The sequence below is a fragment of the Neopelma chrysocephalum genome, unplaced genomic scaffold (genome assembly GCF_003984885.1).
Source record: "Neopelma chrysocephalum unplaced genomic scaffold, ASM398488v2 Primary Assembly neopelma1_147, whole genome shotgun sequence".
NCBI lineage: Eukaryota > Metazoa > Chordata > Aves > Passeriformes > Pipridae > Neopelma > Neopelma chrysocephalum.
In genome coordinates this window covers 3,361,256-3,369,651 of record NW_020897809.1, presented here as the reverse complement: position 1 = coordinate 3,369,651, position 8,396 = coordinate 3,361,256, and the positions used below count along the sequence as shown (strand labels likewise).

Genomic DNA, 8,396 nt, shown 5'->3' with positions numbered 1-8,396 from the left:
CGCGCGCCCGCCCCGCCCCCGGCCACCCGCGGGCCAATCGGCGGCGGCCGCGCGCGGGGCATGCCGGGAAGGGGCGCTATAAAAGCCCCGGTGCTATTTACGCCGCGCGGGTTTGGGGTGTGACGAGGGTTGATGGGGGAGGTGCACGAGGAGTTCCGGGCACCCGGCGGTGGGGACTCGTATAACAGTGCCTCGTTTGCCTACAGTCCGCTCAGTTCCCTGTTTTCTTCTAGTGGATTCCCACCTCGAGTACTGTGCCCAGCTCTGGGTCCCTCATTTCGGGAGGGACGCTGAGGTGCTGGAGCGGGTCCAGACAAGGGCAACAGAGCTGGTGAGGGGTCTGGAGCACAAGTCCTGTGAGGAGTGGCTAAGGGAGCTGGTGGTGTTCAGCTTGGAGGGAAGGAGGCTCAGGAGTGACCTTATCATTCTGCAGCTCCGTGAAAGGAAGTTGTAGCCAGGTTGGGATTGACCTTTTTCTCCCAGGCAGCTGGTGATAGGACAAGAGGATACAGTCTTAAGCTGTGCCACGGGAGGTTTGGGTTGGACATTAGGAAGAATTTCTTCACAGAAAGGGTGATTAATTATTGGAATGGCTACCCAAGGAGGTAGTGGAGTTGCCATCCCTGGAGGTGCTTAGGAAACACTGGATGTGGCACTTAATGCTGTGTTGATTTGGTGTTTGGTCATAGGTTGGACTCGATGATGTCAGAGGTCTTTTCCAGCATAATTGACTCTGTGGAAGGCTTACATGGAGTTGTATCACTGTGCTCCATTTGCCTGTGGGCCTCTCATTTCCTTCTGCTTCCAGTGGAGCTGGTGAGCTGTGCTGTTGAGAGACACTGGGCAGAGCTCTTGGAGCTGGAGGAAGCCAGGGAGCTCCCAGGCAGTGTAGGAAGGGGCTGGAAGGATTGGGTTCACTGCCACTTCTTACTGATAGGATCTCCTGAGCATGTCTGTGGTCAGCCTGATGGCAAGGATTGCCCTTGTCCCAGGATGCAGAGCCCTGTGGTTGGTGCAGTGTATCCTGGAGGAAGGGTACTGCCTTGTTCTTGTTTCCCTCCTTGCCCACCTGAGAAGGTTCAACAGGTGGAACTGGCCTTAGGGGACTTGGAGGGGCATCACCGGGAAGGGAATGTGTGTACAGAGGGGGTTGATGACAAATAACTGCTGTCTTTCAGGGTTCCCTTGTGCAGCAGGCACAGGAGCCTTTAGCTGGCATGTGGGGATAACCTATTTAACCTGGGTTTCCCTAGAAGCTGGTGCTGTGCCAATCCTAGTACATGATCTTAAGTGCTTGTCCCCATCCCCGTTCCTTCCTTATTTGACAGCATTTGCATTGCCAGCTAACTTTAGCCTGACCTTTTTATGGCCTGCACTCTGTCTGTAGAGGAAGGAGCTGCTTAGCCCCTGTCACTAAGCATGTCCCTGTAAAGCATTGCAAGGAACTGACTTTTTTAATCAAGCAAATGTTTGATACAAACTGGTAAATGCTTGGTACTGATTCTTGACAGGCAGCTGACAGCGTGCACAGTCAGAGGCCTGTGATAGTTTGCCCTGTGGCTGACCAGTACACCTCCACCTCTGACATTGGGACAGAAGTCCATTTGTCTGAAGCCTGTAGTGAAACTACCTGTGGCTTGGACACCAGCTTGGTGGGGCTTGAACCAGAAATCAGTTATTTTTAGGCTATAGGTTCTTTTCATAATTGTTTTTTTTTATTCTCACTGTTTGATAGAGATCCTTGTGGCCAACTACGGAAATTTGGCCTTTGTTTACAAAACGCTGTCAGGTGTTTTGATCACAGTACGTGTGTGCTCCTTTTCCTAGGGCAGTAGCTCCCTGCCCAGGGCAGAGAGCTCTCTGGATTTGGATGGGTCTGTGGCCCCAGGTGGGCATCATGTTAATCAAAGTACTTCAGGAGCTGATTCTTCCCAATTGGTAAATAGATAGCTTTTAATGGATTGAAAGCTTTGATTTTAATCAAGGTAGCCAACAAGCTCTACTGCCAGGAATAAGGATCCTCAGTCTAACTCTCTGTTAACCACAAGTTCTGAAGTTGTCTGTAGTGTGAACTTGACACCTTCTCTTGTCTCATGCGTGTGCCATGGTTCAAAACATCCTGACTTTCATGTTATGGCCAGGATCCAAGTAGTTTTTCAGCTTCAAGGATGGGAATGTGATAAAGAAGTGCAGCTCTTCTCACAGGACACATGGAGAGTTCATTTATGAGTAAAAAGCAATATATTCTGAAATAATTAGTTTGGTCATAAACATAAGTCCCCCTTCCCCCCAAAAATAATTCTTTTGCAAAGATAAGGGTCCATACATGGGAAAATAAGTTTACCTAATAGCAAGGAACACCCCAAAATATCTTTTGCAGATATTTTTATTGCAGATATACCTCTTGCAATTAATTCCACTTAAGTCAGGCAGTCTTCTAACTGTGTGTACAGCTATCAGAAAAAAAACCAAGAACTGAGAGGAAATAATAGGAAGCAGTAGCTGATAAGATTTCTTTTCCCCTTAGAGAATGTACCCTGGGTTATATTTTTGATCAAGCTGTACACTTGGTTGAAGAGTAAATGTAGTTTTTGTGTCAGGAAACAATGAAAGCTTGCTTCCAACACCACAGCATTGACATGATTGTCTGTAAACTGGGAATAGCATCTAGAAATGCTTGCCAACCAAACATGATGCTATGTCAGTGTTGTCTTTGTTCTAGAGCTATAAGCAGAGCAGTGTGTTTTACTGTCTACCCCAGTAAAAATGTGGGTTCGTGTGTGGTGTTTAAAAAAAAAAACCCAAACAAAAATCTCCAACAACTTACTCTTTGCAGCTGATTTGGATATCCAGCTCCTCCTAAAGTCAGGAACTTTCATCTGAACCCAGGCTGCTCACATTCATAAAGGATGAAAATTAGCAGGTCAAGCCACTCCAAATATGCAAAGTGTCTTCCCAGGTTCCTCATATGTGGCCTAATTAAGCAAATGGGAACTCTCCCAATGGTGCCAGTATAAAAAAAAAATGTGAAAGCAGCAGAGCCCAAACCAAAAGGACATCTATTTCTTCCATGTAGGACATCATTCTTCCTCTCTCCCCAGTCTGCACCGCATTTAGGCCAAGTGCAGGCCTTGGTCAAGTTAGTTTTTGATCTGTCTCACAGATAAAGAATCCTGAAGGGCAAGTCACCTGTCTGAAGTCCTGAAGGAAGTGGCCACCTTGAAAGCCAGACCTTTAGCCTCCTCCTTCCTTGTTGCTGTAGCAATTAACTCTCCTGTGTCTGTCCATGGGCGGTAGCTTCCAGCTGGGCCCGTGGGTGCTGTCAATGAGCTGCTGTCACGACAGCCCCAACGAAGGGGAGAACTCCAGTGCTCTGAACAGGGGATTTTCGCAGGAGAGAGAACTGCCCGTCCACAGGGATAGGGAAATCCAAAGCCTCTGATACGCAGAGGGGGAGCAGAAGCTCCCCAAAGTTGCTGGCCTCTAGTCCAACACAGGCTCTTGGGCATGGTTGGAGAAATGGAGCCTACAAGACCCAGCTCAGTGCAGTTGAGGTGTCTGACACAGGCACCTCCAAGCTGGCATGGGTCAGGCTTCCCTGTTGCAGGATTGCAGGAGAAAGCAGCTCTGTATTTCCCACTGAGAGAATCCCTGGTATGGAAACCCTCGAGGCTCAGAGGAACACAGGCCTTTAAAATCCTACAGCAAAGCCATCAGAAATCTTTGTGTTCTGTATTCCCTGCCCAAGTGTGGGATCCTCCTGGTTTCCTCCTGTGAAGATTTATTACCTGAACTGAAAGTTTATCTCGTGTCCCTGCCTGGGATTGTGTATCCAGGAGGCTGTACCTCTTAGAGACCCTGGCTGGCTCTTGGGCATGACAGCTCCAGACAGCAGTGACTTGCACAAGCTCATCCCTTAATCCCAGTGTGACCCACCTTCCTCTCTCCCACAAATAGAGCACAAGCAGCTCCTCCTGCAGTCCTGAAAGCCTTTCCCATATCTCACTATCATTTTTTTGCAAGTTGGTTTTTTTTTTGCATAATTCTCTTAGCTTGTGTCTCAGTTGAAAGCTGAACAATTATTTAATTTATTTCACACTAACACAGCAGCCTTGCTTCAAGTGCATGGTAGCTGCTGTGGCAAGAAAATGCAATGGCAATGAGTAAGCTTTCCTTGTGGCATGTGCAGAGAGACTTAATTGAATTAAAAACCCTATCAGAAAAATCTACAGTTTTCCTAGCAGGCAGCAAGCAAGACCAGTGAAGTTCAGTTTATGCTCAAAGACTAAATTATCCCAGAACTCTGAGTTTGTAAATGGAGCAGAACAGACAAAATTCAGAGATGTTTAGTAGGATCCAACAATAACTCTGGTAGACAAACTTCAGTGCTTTGTAAAACAATAGAGAATAGAGGGGGAATAGAAGATTTGAATTGTACAGTAAGGCATTTAATATTGACTCTTTTTGTGCAGTGCAGTTTAAGATAATCTGATTGTTTTCTTCCTGTTTTCTGAATTTAGAAATATTTGAAAGAGCTCTAGTAAACTATACCACGAGAAAGTGAAATAAAACCACTTTCCACTTTAAATTTTAAAGGATAAACTGAAGAGAATATACTGATGCATCTTGATCCTGAAATAATTAAGCTTCCCCAACATTTTACTAGTATTTCAAAATTGTTTTTTCTGTCAACTGCCCATGCCCTCCTTTTCCAATTTTGTTTCAAGAACCAGCATAAAAACCTTTAGCCCTAAGCGTGAGGCACAAAAACCTTCAGCACATGCAACACTCCACTTATATCCCAGGCTGGCTTGTCAGCCGTGGGATGACATCAGGGATAGCATCCCCCGGGACTAAATTTTCATTTGTAGTTTCAACCTCCTATTAAATTCTCAGTAAATCCAATATTTTTTCTCACAGGCAGAAGGGAAGGACTGGCAGGTACCCCCTCAGTGTGAAACAGGCTGTAGCTGGGCAGGAAGGACAGACAGACCTGGCAGTGACCTACAGGAACCTCCAGTCCTGCCTGGGCAGGACAGTGCCTGTGCTCTGCTCCCTTTCTGCTGTCTGCTGCTGCACTCTGGAGAAGCCAAACCTCAGAAGGACAAGAGCAGGACACATGGCATGAGCTTTCACAGCTGGAAGGGAAAGGAGGTCCTGGCCATGCCCTGCTGCTGTGAGAGGCTCACCCAGCTCAGCTGCAGCAGGGCAGGATGAGAACTGAAGCTTTAGCAGCACTCGGTGCATTTGGCAGGAGGGTCCTATACCACCGGGAAACTCCTGCCTGCATGCAAAAAGTGAGAGAAAATGCATAACCTTGGCTATTCAAGTCTCCTGCTCCAAGTGACGCTCGGACAGACTTTTAGGCCGCTTTAAGTGCTTTCCGACAGAGGAGGGAGCTGTCAGCTCAGCTTTGAGTTGCTCAGGAGGCAGAGGTGCCCACCTGGGAGCTGACTAAGCTGCCCGAGCAGCCCACCGAAGGGAGATGTTAAGCCTGACTTGCAGGAAGTGGAATGCTAACCTGAAAGTGCTTAAATCTTTTGCTTTAAGTGCATCTATGGGATGTTTTGTGTCCCTGTACAATGCAAACCACAGTCACCAGCCTGCACAGACAGCGGGAGCAGCAAGCTTGAGCTGTTTGAAGTGGAACATTTGGCAGGGGGGCCTTGCACTTTCCCTGGAAAACTGGAGCCTGTGCAAGACCTTCCTGTTAATGTCCAGAGCCAGAGCAGCCTCCTCTGTGCCTGGGCGATGCAAGCAGCCCTTTTATCTGGGAGACCTGCCAGGCAGCAGAAGCAGGCAAGGAAACAGCAAAGTTAAACTGGTCTGAGGTTGACTCAAGCCAACGTGAACTGGTCTGAAGTGGAATAACAACCTGATCCTATCAGCCATTTCTCCTGGTACGACCCGTCAGTAGCCTTCCTGCCCCAGCCAGTGGCAGTGTTACGAGGTATGGCTTAATTACAGCCCTGAAATAAAAAGAATTTCTTCATTAGATGTTGCTTTACAGCTGCATCAGTCATCTTCTGTCCAGCTGCTCGTGGCAGAGCTCCAAGTGGGCTGAATGGGGCTGGTTTGGCAGGTACGAAGGGAGGTGGTGGTTGGAGTGCGCAGCTGGGCAGAGCAGGGCTGAGTCAGAAGCTCCTGGTGACGTTGCTAAATTCAGTTTGCCACAAAGATCTTTTTCTCTTCCACACTGGAGCTGTGTTTATGCAGTCTTTCTGCCTTCAGAAATGTGGCTCAGACCCAGTCCCTGAGAGTCACACACGTTCATTCCTTGGCCGTTGAAAAAAGGCAAGTAGGAAAACGTGGTGTCTGTGTTACATGTTTGGGGACTGGTTTCCACCACGCTTGTCTTCTGACAGTAGTTAGGTGACAAAGATTGAAAGCCTGTCTTTCCACCCAGGGTATTGTGCTATATTTCTCAAGCCACAGAGATAACCCCTGGCAGATGACTTCATTTTGAATTGTAGTGAGACCCTGAACTGATGATTTAGGAGCACCCATTTTCTTTGTTGTGGTTCTGATTTTGGTGTGTTGCTTTGTGCCCCAGAAAGATGGATTGTTACTTGGCTAAGGCTAAATGAGGAGGTTATACCAAATGCTGTATGAAATGGAATCTCTTTCCAGCCTGAGTCAGTCCTTCCAAATCCTGTTCCTCTTTCCCCCAGGTACTGGTGCTAGAAACCAGCAGCCTTTCCTCCACCTCAGTCGATGCACCAGCATCAGCTTAGTGCTAATGTTCTGAACTGCTCTCAATTAATGGTAAATCTTATGTGTCTTATATAGCAGAGACTGACTCACATCAGCTCACTTGATCACTTATTCCAGGAAAATAACACTCAAATTTGCCAGAGAACTGTCCCTGACACACTGAAATACTTGTGACTTCAAAGCTTTTGCAACTAAGAATGGCGATTTTTGTATGTTTTCCTCTAAAATTGTTCGTATTGAAATGTGGGAATTGCACTAAGAGCCTTGACAGACTCTTCAATTTGAGTAGATTTTAAAATTGATCACATTCAGGAAGCTTTGTTCAAGGCAACTCAGGTCAGACTAATGTAGAGTTGCACAAAAACCTCCCTCAGAAAAACCAAGGCATAAACTTGGGATTTAATGTATCAAATTCATGCAGAGTTTGTTTTAAAGAATATTTTAGTCTCAGTAACCCAGGAAAGGGCTGTATTTATCTGGAAAAAACGTCTTTTCCCAGTGATAGCCTTAATTCAGTCCTTTTATGTTTTTTTTCTGTCATTTTTTTTGGACAAGAAGCAAATATTTGCAGGAGCAAATACTGCAGAGGCATAAAACTTCCCCTCTTGTATGAGGGGAGCAGAGGTTTAAATGGGAAAAAGGCTTGCTTTTAGACTTCTGAGTTTTGGCACAAGTCCCAGTGGGATGTGTGTGATTGGCCCTCCCCAGCTTCTGCACAGTGTTGCATTTCTTCACAAAAATAGGACCTTTGCTGGTACTGGGGTAAACAGAGAAAAACGTAGGGGAAATGCTCTGGGCAAGGGGGAGCAAACGGGGTGTGAGGTGTGTGGTGGATGGCTCTGGGTTAACTGCTCCTGCTGAGTACCTTTATTGTTCAATATGCTCAGTAAGGGTGTATCCCAGGGCTGCTGGACCCTCCTGCTCTCTCAGACCTTCTGAAGGACTCTGCAACAGTACTTCAGACGTGGCTGACTGATCCCTGACTGGCAGCAGGACCAGTTACATCTCAGAACCACCTCATAAACCTCTAAAATCTTGGAAAACCGATTTCCTTGCAAAAGCCAAGACAAAATATGCAACGTTGAACCAAAATAACATTTTGTTATTTGGAGATTGACCTCAACTCAATTTCTGATGCTGGGTTCAGGCTAAGCTGCTGCTTAAGAGCCAGCCAGAGAAATTGTGTGTGTGTGCTGTTACCCCCTGGAAGTGAAGGTGCTGAGATGAAGCCTGACCAAGCCACAGAGGGTGAAGCTGTGTTATGTAGAGGAGGGCAATGCAATTTCTAGTGCTCACTGCTGTTCTGGTGCAGTGCAAGGGTTTCTCACACGTTATCCTCCCCTCTACAGCAGCAACAAACTTTATTGCAAATGTGCAATATAAAAGACAAGAACACTGCAATGCTTTATTTTGACACTCTGTTCCCTCTCCTCCCCATGCTGCTGGTAGAGCTCTGCACTCAAAATTCAGATGCAGCTCACATTTGGCATGATAGCAGAATAAACTATAGGATTAAAAATGTTCCTGGATCTCCCTTTAAATGCTTTCCCTTCTCACTATGGCATCCTTGGCATCCCTGGGGATGGGATTTGCACTTCTGTGCTCTGTTGCTGCAAAGTTAAGCCTATGGCAGTGACACTTGGAGGAGGGAAGGGAGGTCATGTTGAGGTGGACTAATGTCA

The 8,396-nt window shown here is 46.8% G+C and overlaps 1 long non-coding RNA gene across 1 annotated transcript; it reads left to right on the top strand.

Annotated features, from left to right (window-relative positions):
- Positions 1 to 143: 143 nt before the first annotated feature.
- Positions 144 to 5,962, top strand: LOC113975987. The gene is made up of 3 exons (XR_003536976.1): positions 144 to 458; positions 4,921 to 5,297; positions 5,551 to 5,962. It is a non-coding gene; the product is annotated as an uncharacterized LOC113975987 (long non-coding RNA).
- Positions 5,963 to 8,396: the final 2,434 nt, after the last annotated feature.